At 49.2% G+C, this 10,162-nt stretch overlaps 1 non-coding gene across 1 annotated transcript; it reads left to right on the forward strand.

Annotated features, from left to right (window-relative positions):
• The first annotated feature begins 7,872 nt into the window (after positions 1-7,872).
• Positions 7,873-8,062, forward strand: LOC112135364 (U2 spliceosomal RNA). Its single transcript, XR_002916656.1, has one exon. It is a non-coding gene; the product is annotated as a U2 spliceosomal RNA (small nuclear RNA).
• Positions 8,063-10,162: the final 2,100 nt, after the last annotated feature.

The following is a 10,162-nucleotide window of genomic DNA, read 5'->3' on the forward strand; positions in this document are numbered from 1 at the left end:
CAGGGATTGCTCAGTTGGGATCAGTCCTCTGGCAGGGGAGGGCACTCAGTCAACAGAGACTCCCACCTGGCTTTGGGCTTGGTCTCGGCCCTGGGTAAAGTCGTATAAGGAAAGGAGGAGGCCACAAGGGATGAGCCAATTCTTGGTCTACTCCTCTCTCCTACCTTCCCAGTCCAGCCTATCCTTGGGGGCAGGGATGCAAATGAGTAAGCCAAGTCAACGTCCCTTCCTTCTCTAAGAAGAGAGACAGAGAATAGAGAAGATGTCACAGAGCCCCTTTTGCCATCTACTAGTCTTTTCTCTTTTTTTTTTTTTTTTTTGAGACAGGTTCTCACTCTGTCACCCAGGCTAGAGTCTACAGTGCAGCAGCATGATCATAGCTCACTGCAGCCTCTGCCTCCTGTGCTCAAGCAATCCTTCTGCCTGAGCCTCTTGACTAGCTAGAACTACAGGCATGCACCACCACATTTGGCTAATTTTTTCTTTTTTTCTTTTTTTTTTTTTTTTGTAGAAACAGGATCTCACTATGTTGATGTGGCTGGTCTTGAACTCGTGGCCTCAAGCAATCTGCCCACCTCAGCCTCCCAAAGTACTGGGCTTACAGGCATAAGCCACTGCACCGGTCTCATAGTGTATTTTTTATCTAGTGCTTTCTCTGTGGTGGGAGAGGGGGTATCAGGAGGCATTGTCAGATGTGAAGATGGTGTCCGGGATGCCTTATTTTATTTTTTTATTATTATTTGTTTTGAGACAGAGTCTTGCTCTGTCGCCCAGGCTGGAGGGCAATGGCACTATCTCAGCTCACTGCAACCTCCGCCTCCTGGATTCAAGCGATTCTCCTTCCTCAGCCTCCTGAGTAGCTGAGATTACAGGCATGCACCACCACACCCAGCTAATTTCTGTATTTTTAGTAGAGATGGGGTTTCACCATGTTGGCTAGGCTGTTCTCAAACTCCTGACCTCTGGTGATCCACCCGCCTCGGCCTCCCAAAGTGCTGGGATTACAGGCGTGAGCCACCTCGCTCAGCCTGGAATATTTAACTTTATATGCCAACCTGACTGGGCTAAGAGATGCCCAGATAGCTGGGAAAACATTATTTCTGGGTGTGTCTGTGGAGGGAGTTTCTGGAATCAGTAGGCTGAGTGAGGAAGACTCACACTCACCACTGTGGGTGGGCATCATTCAATCTGTTGATGGCCTGAATAGAAGAAAAAGGCAGAGGGAGGGTGAATTTGCTCTCTGCTTGATCTAGGCCATCCATCTCCTCTTGTCTTATGATTTGACATTGCTGGTTTTGGGGGCTTAAGACTTGGACCAGGACTTATACATCAGCCCCTCCCCACCCCCCACAGTTCTCAGGCCTTTGGGCTTGGACTGGAACTATACCACTCACTTTCCTGGGCCTCTAGCTTGTAGTCAGCACATCATGGGACTTTTTGGCCTCCATAATTGTGTGACTCAATCATTCATAATAAATCCCTTTATCTACCTTCTTCCTTCCTTCCTTCTTCCTTCCTTTTCTTTCTTTCTTTCTTTTCTTTCTTTCTTTCTTTTCTTTCTTTTTCTTTTTCCTTTCTTTCTCTCTCTATGTCTCTCTTTCTTTCTCTCTTTCTCTTCCTCTCTTTCTCGCCTTCTCTCCTTGTCTGCTTCTTTCTCCCTTTCTTCTTTTCTTTCTTTCTTTTTCTTTTTTCTTTCTCCTCTTTCTTTCATTCTTTCTTTCTATCTCTATCTCTCTCTTTCTCTCTCTCCTTCTTTCCTCCTCCTTCTTTCTTTCTTTCTGTCTCTCTTTCTCTCTTTCTTGGTCTGTTTCTCTGGAAAACCCTGACTAATACAGTGTATGAGGACCTGGGGAGAAATCAAGGACCTAGATGGAGGTGAGGTGCAGTGAAGAGAAGCCAGGAGGACCTGTAGAGGGGCTGGCAGCAGGGCAGAGCTCACCCTCATGCCCTCTCCAGAGGGAGGCAGCAGAGGACCATGGGAATTGCCCCATCCAGCATTAGCAGTTCAGTTCCCTTTGCGTCACTGTCTACCATGGAGCCCATATCTAGGGACTCACCTTGTTTGAATGTTTTTACACTTTTAGCCCCTGCCCCAAGGAGAGATGCCTTGGGAAAGTCAGCCCTGATTTAGTCCCTCCCAAGCTCCTCTCTTCATTCCTATGTAGAGGCTTCTCTCCTTTGTGTCTAGAACTTAGAAAACATACTCTTGTCCACTCCCCACCTCCTTACATTTCTCAACCTCCCCAACTCCCTACCTCCTACATGCCCTTGGAGGCCATGATCCAGCCCAGATTCACCACCCTGGAGAGGCCCGTCTCTCTCCCCTGTGGCCATGCTGAGCCATGACTGTGACAACTAGACATTGTTAGCATCTGACCCCCATCATCCCTAGGGAGTTTCCAATGAGGGCCCATACTCCTAATGTCTTCTTTTCCCTACCCCCATTTAGTCACTCACCAGGCCTACTTCCTGGATATGAGGACCAGGTCTGGCCCTGGAGATGCACAAGGAGATGGTCCTGTGCTGGGGACCAGGCTAGCATAGGGGCAGCAGCTAGGTGGAGGAGATCTGAGGTGTGGCCTTGAGTGCAATGAAAAATCAATGCCTCATAGCCTAGTAACATTCCCCTCCCTGCCAACATGGCACCTCTGTGGTCCCTCAGCCTGGTTGGAAGTGGGGTGGTGAGGAGTTGGGGGGCACAGGTAGATGGAAGGTGGGGAATGGGGTGGGAGGGCACAGGTCAAGGGAACAAATATCTAATTTTTTCAAAGCTCGAAGTTAGGAAACTGGAAGCAACCTGGAGGCTTCAAAGTTAAATCCTGGAGCAGAGAGAACATCTCCTGTGCATCGGGTAGAGGGAGCTAGGGACAGAATGGCCTTGGTTTGAGGATGATCTTATCAAAAAGGAAACTAAGAGTGACCAGCTTTTTAGAGACCAAAGAGGGCCAATGGGTTCCTTCTGAACACTTACTGGGATGGGAGTGGCTGAGAGAGCTGTAGACCTGAACCCTGGGGTGCACAGCTGAGATCCCAACAGAAAGGAGCCCATGTGTTAATAACCACTATAAGCCACGAGAAAGTCAGGGTCAGGGAGTGGTGGATTAATACTGGTCTCTCTTATCTATTCTCCTGTCATTGACTCCAAGACATCTGGGTCTCAGAGAGTCCAAGATGCAAGGCAGGCAGCTACCTTACAGATCATCTGGCCTAGCACTCATTTTATAGATAGAGAAAAGAAGACTCAGAGGGGATAGGAAGGTTCCTGACTGTACCACCCACCATCTCAAGTCATCTATTAGCTTAGTTCTAAGATCTTAGTTTGACCTCATCCTATGGAACTCCAGGCTTATCTGCCTGCCCAATGGATTTGTCCCTAGATTAAGTTTCCCCTCCACCCACATTGTTGCTCTATGTTTGGACCCCTCCAGATAGGTCTGATGGAGGACCCCTGATTGGAAAATCTCCCCTCCCCTTTCCTGTCTCAGAATATAGCTTCTTAGGGCGCTCCCTTTGCAACTTGAGATGTCACTGTCTTTCTATTAAAATGTCTTTTCCACTCTGCCTCTCCCTTTCTCTTGCTCTTCTCCAAACCCTACCCCCTCCAACCCCACCTGCCATCCCTCCTCTAGATAGAGCCCCAGAACTGCTGAGATGAAACTCTGCAGCTTTGCGGTTCTGGGCTGTGTTCCTGGTAATTGAGTTGTGCTCCCTAGTCGTGATGGGGGAGGGTGGCAGTGGCTGCCGGTGGGTCCAGTCCTCCTTCTGCTAGCTTAGCCCCTTCCACTGTGATCCAGCAGAGAGGGTGAGGAGGACAGAGCTGGGGATGCTTCCTCTTCCCCAGCCCTCCTTCTCCAGCTCTCTGTCTCCCCCTCTCCCCCTCCCTGCTTCATCTCCAGCACAAATCACATGGTGACAGCCACATCCAACCTTTGGGGAAGGGTTTGTAAATGTGTCTTCCTTAGCTGTGATCTCCAAATTGTTCCTTTTATTGCATTTGTCACGGTGAAGATTAAAGTCCCTGGGTGGCCTGCACCACAAATCACAAAGTCTGCTCAGGGAGAGGCTGCAGGTTGGGAACTGATGGAGGGATCTGGGCCCTGTTACAGGGTGTGTATGCATGTGTATACTCACAAACACCCGATCCCATGTGCGATGAGGATTTGTACTTAGGAATGGAAAGATGTGCTGCTGATATTGTCCTTCTGGTTTGTTAGCCACCTTTATAGCACAGTTTTTGACCTCTTCCTCCAGGCTGTCTTCCAGGATCTCCCTGCCCAATCTGTGGTCGGCATCATCGTCTACATTGCTCTTTCCCGTCTCTTCCATCAGTGGGGAGGGAAAGCTGTGGTCACATCAGAGATATTTCAGGATATCCCTCTGGATCTTTGGTCACATTGATCTCTAGATCTCATCCTGGCAGTGCTCTTTTTTTGAGACAAGGTCTCACTCTGTTGCCTAGGATGGGGTGCAGTGGCACGATCTTGGCTCACTGCAGCCTCAACCTCCTAGGCTTAAGCGATCCTCCTGCCTCAGCTCCCCCAAGTAGCTGGGACTAAAGGCGTGCACCACCATGCCCGGCTAAACATCCTGGCAGCACTCTGAATGGGTCAAGGGCAGTTTGGGCCCAGAGCTCCCAAGGGACTCACATCCAGGCCCCAGAAGAATAGCTGATCTTACCCTGTCCCAGCACCCCCATATCCTGACTTTCTTTCTCATCCTGGGACACAACTGGGTGCAGAGGGAGCACAGCTGACATGGAGGAAACACAGCTGAGGAACCAAGAGGACAAAAGCTCCCTTGTACACGTGCACTGAAAACAGCCCCCTTATGAGATGGGCTTCCTGCCTGTCCCTCATCCACATTCATAACATTCAAATTTATGCTGTAATCTCCACCGCTCCATATGTATGAGCCTTTGATGGGTGTTTGGGTTTATGGGATGCACCCGGCCCTCCATTCCCTCACCCGCCCACCGCCTCCAACCACTGCAAAGACGCTCGTACATAATTGACATCGGCAGATTCTTTCATTATACAAGATTTAGCATCTGCTCAGGGATCGCTCGCTCCTCACTCACCATAGATGACTTTTCCCCGCGTTTCGTATTATCAATTCAAATTAGTCCCATTTCCCCACCCGACCAGTGCAGCATTTACACTTGACAGTGAGGAAACAGCAAAGCTATAATGGACTTCTCAATTATTTAGGCCCAGGTAGGCCAGGACCCAGAAAGCCTTGACAAGGGGATATGCTGGGGTGGAGTCATTGTAGAGGGGAGGATAGGGCAGCAACTACTTGGTCCCTGTTTGGCCTTATAGCCCTCTACCCTCTCACTTTCCACCCTGGGACCCCCTTCCCCACCTCACACACACGTAGGTCTCTAAGGAGCAAGACAGTCCCTTCCTGCCCCCATCCTCAGCAGCAGCTCTCTCCCCCTCCATCCCGTATTTGCTCCACATGAGTACCCAATGGGCCACTGGCGTAAACCAAAGAAGAGGTCATTAGTACCTGCCGGGCTGCCCCTCCCCTGAAGTCATCCCTGTCTGAAGATTCATCTGTCTCCATGAAGGTGTGAGGTGGTGCCCCAGGATTTCAGAGATCAGTAGAAGAGTCAGAAATCCAGCTGCAGAGCCCTAGGAAGAGAGAGATAAAGCAGGCCCAGATACAGAGAGACACACATGAGAGCCTGAGGGAGCCGAGAGTGTTGCCGCTGGGGCTTCGGAAGAAGTCACAGGCAAGAAGAAAGGCTTGGGCAAGGCCCCCTCTCAGACCACACGGACTGTGCAGAGCTGTAATTAGGTCAGTTCTGCCCACCCACTGGTCTGCTATTCCAGGCCCAGCCTCCTGTAATAACTCTTGGGCCCAGCCAGTAGCTATTCAGGAATCAGGGGCTCTCCCGAGCTCACTAAATGGCCTAAGTACAGGGGCAGAAGCTCCTGGTCAGCACCGAAGCCCTAACCCCTCCTTCCCATCAACCCTCCTCTCATCTGAAGCAGGGCTCCAGGCAGTCAGCTCAGCTCAGCAGAGCCCTGTGCCCACTTCTGCATCCCCCTCCCGTCCCCTTCCTCAGCTTGGATCAGTTTCCAAAGGCAGCGATGGGGAGGTGGCAGGCAGGGGTCGAAGAGGCTCTGGGATTAGCAGTGTCTTTCCCATGCTTGGCTTCTCCAGAATCAAAGAATTCCTCCGTCTGATTGGATTTACCCTAAGTCACAGGCGTGTGGGACCTTCTTTCCCTCAGCAACAGCTGGAAACAGCCCTAAATATGATTAATTAACGCTGTAAAAAGCCCTGGACACAATTAAGATTTATGTGTATGCGTGTGTGTGTATGCGCACATGCCTGTTTGTGTGTTGCAGGGGAGTGGGTTGTGGGGGGGACTCGAGTGCGGGGAGCACGGGTGGATTACCAACCACCTCCAGGGCCCTCTGGGGGAGTAGAATGACATTTCCTCAGAGACATTCCTTTGACATCCATCCCAGGCAGGGGTCATTTTATCCAGCCTCCAGCTTTTGAGCAGATTAGCCTTTCTCTGTCCCAGGGGCACGGGGCTATTTTCTTTTCTTTCTTCTCTGGCCAATGAGGGGAGTTGGGGGTGGTTCTGGGGCAGGTGCCTCATCTTTCCTCTACCACAGCAGTATATTCTCCATCAAACCTCAATTCCTCTTGCTGGGTCACTCTAGGCATCAGGGACACATACACAGTCCCCAAACATAGCTGCACTGACACAGCCCAAATGAGACATAAAATAGGAACCTCAGAGGAATCTGAATAAATGAGCTGCCAGACAAACCTCTTGCCCTTGGAGACAGCTCACTTTCATCCTCAAAGACTCACGTCTCCAAGACAAGACAGAGGTCCTTGGACTTTCTCCTCACCTCTAAGATGACAACATCTTATTTGTTGGGCCCTCTACTGCCTCCTGGCCCACCCCCATGTGATTGGGTACTCATTCTCTAACGTGGTGACATCCCAGCTTCAAAAAGATGCTGGTGATGATCGACGTTATTTATAATCATGAAAAGGAAAGGGACAGGAGCACAGAAAACTCCAGTGAATCATTCGGAAAACAGTTATCAGGATCTTTGCAAGAGTCTTGGATTTTAATTTATTTTCTTTTATTTATTGCAACTGATTGATCTACTTCTGTTTTGCTGAAATGACTAAGCCTAGGAAGAGGTTGCTTAGGTTCTAGCGCTGATGGCCAAAGAGGAAATATACCAGAAAGAGCATGGAAAAGCCCCAGACTCTACATCCCCTCTTGGGATCCTTCTGGGGTCAATGGCCTCAGTACCTGGGACTTCTGCTTTATGGCATGGTCCCCCGGGGAGGAACCCAGGAGGTCTCGGGCATGCCTACGTATTCCTTGGGAGAGGAGCTTCACATATCCTGGTGGAGTTATTAACAAACATGGATTAAATCACTGGGACTAGAGTTCAACTTCCTGATATCAAGGCTAAGTAGGGCCAAGGGAGTGTGTAGATTCTCCGTGCCACGTGTCTCCACAAAGAGGATCACCCTTGCCTGGAGGCAGGAGAATGGCAGAGATGAACTTTCAGTGACCTTTTCTAGGACCCTGAGATTTTAGGAGCTTTTGTAGAATTCCTGAATTTTTAGCCAGTGACTGAGTAGAGGAGCTAAGCTCCACTCCAGAGCTCCAGAGTGAAAGGTATGCCTTAAAGAGGGGAAAAGGGAATCGATTTTCCCCAGAAGCCCCAGTACAGGCTTGTTGTGAGGATCAAAAAAGCAGGAGGGTATGTCCTGAGGTCCCCAGATGCATGCGTGATGCTGCTACTACAGGGGTCAGCTGTGCAGAGCACCCCCACCCCCACCATTTCCATTCACAACCTTTGGGTTCTATAGAGTTCCACTCCTATCACCTCTCAGTCTTTTGGCTAAGATCAAATGTAGTATGTTTTTACCAGCTTAACATCTGATACATCGTCTATCTGAGGACAATATATTAAATGGGTTTTTTGAGCAGGGGGATGGAAAAGGAGCTTGCTTCATCCACTCCTATGCATCAACCTGGTATTGCAGGACCTCCAGGAATGGTGCATCACCAGGGGGCAAGAGAGAGTTCCACTCCCAGAGAGAGGGGTGAGGGGATGAGATGGTGTGAGTAGCAGACTTGGGTGCCAGTGAGCAAACAAGGAAGAGGAGGCAAGACGTGGGAGGCTGGCAGGAGGTGGACAGGAAGGCAGGCTGCCTGGAGGTGGGCCACTCCCTTGTGAGTGTCCTTGTGCTTTCCTTACAGACACTCTACTCATTTGGGGCATGGTATTGGCTCTGCACATCCCCCTGGGTCAGTGTATCTGCACATGTAGTATCTCTCTACTCTGTGACAATGCTTGGTGACCATGTGGCTGAGGATACCTGTGTGAAGAACAAGAAACTAGGGGGTTGCCCGTAGAGCACTTGGGTGTTTGGTTTGATGAGCACAGTGTTTAAAACAAACATGAAATTGAATACCTGTAGGAAAACATGTGCTTCTCAGGTACAGCCATAGACCCTGCCATTCTATTGCATTTCACTACTTGCGTCAGTTGTATAATCTGCCTAGCACTAAAGTCTTGACTCTGTGATCTCTTGAAGAAAAGGAGATAGGCCCCTACTTGCCCATCAGTTTGCTTCTGAATCATTAGCTTCCCTCAGAGATAATGGCTGGGGTCCAGCCACCAGCTTCTCTGGGACTAAAGGTACTGGAAGCCACTTTTTTCCTTGAGTCAAAGACATCTGTACAAGGGAAGCAAACAAGTCCCAACCTTCTACGAGAGAGGGGTCCAAGATCATACAGTGATACTAGACTCCAGGTTGCCTCTGTGGGACTCCAAAACCTCTATTTTGCACACTGCCTCTTGCCTTCATCAAGTGGGTTTGAGCTGAGGCTGAGATATGAGAGCTAGAAGGAGAAAAAGCCCAGAGACCCTGAGGGACACACTTGTTTCCAACTGGTGTGTCCTGGACATCGGCCTCTGCCAGAGGATGGAAAGGGATTTGGCCTGACATGCTGCTGGGATGGGCGTTGGGTAGACTGCTTGCTCAGTCCATTGTGTAGCCTCTCAGGTAGGCAGAGCCCTCCTTCCTGCCCAGCGTCATATCACCACCCTGCCCCATCCCCCATCTCCCTGGGAGAAAAGGAAGTTTGGAGACCCAAAGGAGGATCAATTCTATTTTGTTTTGGAAGCTTGGAAAAGTAGCTGGAAACATGTGCGGCTTGGTTTGAGGCTGTGGACAGGGCTGGCTCTTAGTACCTGCTTCATCCTTGTAATCAGCTTTCTAGAACTCTCAGTGGAACTTATAGGGTCAGGCTCTACCACGGGGGACCCATACTAAGACCATATCTATCCCTGGGATGCCCCCACATAGGCAGCAGCTTCTAAGACAAGAATCTTGATATAAGCCTTTTATTTGGCTTCTAAGAAGCTTAGGATGGCCATGGGAATGTAAGAAAGGGTGAACTTTGTAAGGGAGCTGATCTTTTATAGCTGCTGTTTACCGAGTGTTAGATTTGGGTTTTTTTTTTTTTTTTTTTTTTTTTAGTTTTTTTGGTCATTTATTTTGTGTCAGACAGTGAACCGAGCCTTTTACTTACTTTATTTCATTAAATGTTTATAACCATCCGGTGAGGTAGGTAGTATTATCTCCTATTGCTCAGATAAGGAGATTGAGAATCTAAGAGGTTAAAAACCAGTCCAAAACAACGTAGCTATTAACTGGGGAATCTGTCTGTTTCCACTCAAGGGCACTCCCTTCCTCAATCAGTACAAAACCTGAGGTCAATGGGTAAGGTGGGGGGTAGGGTAGGGTTACCAGATTTAGCAAATAAAAATACAGGATGCCCAATTAAATTTGAATTTCAGACAGACAACGAATACTTAAGTATAAGTATATCCCAAATAGTGCATGGGATATACTTATACTAAAAATTTATTGTCTGTCTGAAATTCAAATTTAATCAGGTGTCCTGTATTTTATCTGGCACTTCTTGGTGGGAAGTGGGGTGACAGCCTGGCCCAGCTCTGCCCCCGTTTCCTAAGAAAGTCCTGAGGGGTACAGGCCTCAAGTAAGGGATGGTCTGAGCTCAATTAGATTGTGCAGGCTGTGCTGACAGCCCTTTCCTCCCTTCCTGAGTGTGGCTAGGAAGAGGCAGGGCTTGGAGTCT

Source organism: Pongo abelii, chromosome 8 (assembly GCF_028885655.2).
Source record: "Pongo abelii isolate AG06213 chromosome 8, NHGRI_mPonAbe1-v2.0_pri, whole genome shotgun sequence".
Lineage (NCBI taxonomy): Eukaryota > Metazoa > Chordata > Mammalia > Primates > Hominidae > Pongo > Pongo abelii.